At 40.5% G+C, this 2936-nt stretch overlaps 1 long non-coding RNA gene across 2 annotated transcripts in view; it reads right to left on the bottom strand.

Moving 5' to 3' along the window:
* Nucleotides 1-118: 118 nt before the first annotated feature.
* The window catches only part of LOC107119356, an 8781-nt gene continuing 5963 nt past the window's right edge, over nt 119-2936 (bottom strand). For both annotated transcript variants that reach the window (XR_001482797.1, XR_001482796.1), the window contains exon 3: nt 119-191. This is a non-coding gene — a long non-coding RNA (uncharacterized LOC107119356). The remainder of the gene's footprint in view (nt 192-2936) is intronic.

Raw genomic sequence — 2936 nt, 5'->3', positions numbered from 1 at the left:
CCTGCTTCTGCTCAGAGCTCAGCTGGGTCCTTCTCCTTACTAAAGTATTACGATTTGCATGACACAAACACAGTCAAGACTACACTGAAGCACGTTTAGAAGAACAAGGTCCACTTACTTCCAGTTCCTCTGCACTGGCTGACCTCCATGATCAGGAACTGGATAAGGCGGAGGGGGTATATATCCATATCCTGCAAAAGAACAGAGGGGTAAGAAGTTAATATCAGGAATACCAGTTGTAAGAATTCTGTGCACAAAGAAGTCACATTCTCGAAAGTTCTCCAATAACAATGCAAAAGCGGGGGAAGTCGGAAGATGGCGACCTGAGCAGACGCTTGATGTTAAGCTCCTCTTGGCTTGTTTTTAATGTTTTCTTTTTTTTCTACCTTTGGCTCCCTGCCAGATAACAACAAGAATCTTCATTGAGGGAATCCATTCTCACACCTGCTTTGCTGATGATCAGAGGTGAATTTTTATCTTATATAAGTGGATGTTTTGATTTGAAGCTCTACTCTCGTAGTTAAGCCTGGAGAATGGAGAACTGAGTGGCTAATTAGCCGAAACAGCTGTGCTTGGTGTCAGCCTGCAGATTTTCCTTTCCCGGTCCTGCAAACGAACTTGAAGTACTGGACAATTATATTTTTGCCTTGTTTAAGATAACATTGTAAGTTATGACCTCTTATAAGAACAGGAGGGAAAGCACAGGAGGACAAACTCAGCCCAGTCTTCGAGGGCCAAGAAGGTAAAACAAAATTGATGACCCTCCTTCTCCAAGGGACAACGTAAGTTATTTATCAATCTTTTACTCACCAAACAAGCACAATGCTTTAGAAACAGAACAAGACCTACTATCTCAATCCTCATTAAGTAACTACATCCAAGATTCTGACAACTCTCTTAAATCAACTTACAAAAAAGAACCAGCCCAGCCAGACAATAGAATCATAGAGTTGGAAGGGATCTCCAGGGTCATCTAGTCCAACCCCCTGCACAATGCAGGAAATTCACAAATACCTCCCCCCACACCCCCAGTGACACCTGTTCCATGCCCAGAAGATGAAGAATGTAAATTGGACTTAGAGTATTTAAAGGATTATTTATTGAAATTTGTTGGAGATCATTGTTTATTGACCTCACAAATAGTTATTGAGATTTTTCAACAACTGAACTGCATTTCTGCACAACTTGAACAGCTCAATCATAGTCTCAGAGCTTCTATGCTAGAGACTTCCAATTCTGTCCCTTCAAAAGGCTTTATACCTGAAGCTGCAGTCTACTAAGCCTACAGAGGAGGGGAAACCTCAGCAGAAATCTGTCTGTGGAATGACATGTTGATTGCAACCAGATAGCAGTATATCTTCCAGAAAATTACTTACACTATGGTCTCTGGCAAAACAGATGCAATGTTATATATTTTATTAGCTAGCTCTTGAGAACAGAGTTTTACCTTATAGTTCTTATTAAAGTTGAAAAGCTGGCAAATTTGGGGCCAGGGGTAAGACTGCTTTTCACTTTTCCCCAACCAACTATTCCACAAATGTTATTAAAAATGTGCAAATTTCTCTCACTGTTTGAAATTACATTCATCAGAGTTTCTGCTGATGAGGCCATCTGTCCCGCAACGTGAAACACAGGTGATAGAACACCTACTGGTGGTGGCATGGGAGCAGTTACCTCCAACAGAATCCTTACTAACTCATCAAGATCTTTAAGACGATCCCATGAGTTACCTCATAAAACTGAAAATGGACCAGCAAAATTAAAATATGTTCCTATTACAAATGGATAGAGAGTTCAACCAGGAAAATGGTCAAAAATAAAAGAACAGTAAGAATGACTCAAGCTTCCTTTCACTCTCCAATGAGAAACATCTCCCAAAATACTGAGAACCAGCAGACTATTGATGACACTGTACAAATACAGCAAAGATTTAGATCTCCACAAAGCAGAATCTACAGTATCCCTGACACCATGTGATTCACTGGACTGGATTGCCTTCTGCCATGAGATAAAATCTGAATTACTCTCCTGGTTATCATCAAGGAGATATGTCAATTGCTGATAAAGTGCTGTATGTATTATCATGAAAACCCTGAGTGAATACTTTAAATCTTCACCTTTGTCGATCATTTTAATTGATTTTTGTTTCATACTGAGTTGATATAACAACACAGTTCAGCCAGAGGAGTTTAGCTGACAGCCTTCAGAAGACAACGTCAATCTGCCTTCTGGTCCTGTCCATTTATCACCTTTGCAGACTGCTAAGCCAGCAACTTTCCCCTGGAGAATTCAGTTTCAGGTCTGCCAGTTTTTGAACAAGCTCTGCAATTCCCACCTTTTTCATAGAGTTATGTATAACAACCACTATCCGCTCAGATATCTGTATACTATTATCCATTCGGTCAAAATCCTATCTCAGTATCAGTAACTTAGTAACCCAGCAATAGTATCAGCCCAAGGTCTAAGTTCATTAGTTTAATACCCTATTTCAGCAAATTAGCAATACAGGCCTCAATCTGTACAATGTACAGCAGTGTCCCCAAATATCAGACTGTTAGAAAGCAGGTTATTAGTCTACCTTGAACAATTAACAAGGGCCCCAAGGATTTTTCAGAATGTAACAGCTTCTCCAAAGTTAGAACCCAATGAATGTTCAACAGGGAAATCAAATGCAAGGCATGGTGGTTTAATATCTAGACATGTCGACCTATCAGGAGCCAAGAACCCAGGGCTCAAAGACAATTGCAACAGATATATCAATATTTAATTACTAGGGAGCAAAGCCCATTGTGGACAAAGACAATGGGCCCTAGAAAGGTAGAGTGCGTGGGTGGTAGATAGATATGTAGATGGATAGATAGAGGGGAGGAAGGAAGGAAGGAAGGAAGGAAGGAAGGAAGGAAGGAAGGAAGGAAGGAAGGAAGGAAGGAAGGAAG

Source organism: Gekko japonicus, unplaced genomic scaffold (genome assembly GCF_001447785.1).
Source record: "Gekko japonicus isolate JY-2015 unplaced genomic scaffold, Gekko_japonicus_V1.1 scaffold5873, whole genome shotgun sequence".
In the NCBI taxonomy this organism is placed as follows: domain Eukaryota; kingdom Metazoa; phylum Chordata; class Lepidosauria; order Squamata; family Gekkonidae; genus Gekko; species Gekko japonicus.
Note: the sequence above shows the minus strand (reverse complement) of the source record. Positions and strands in the feature narration are given on the sequence as shown.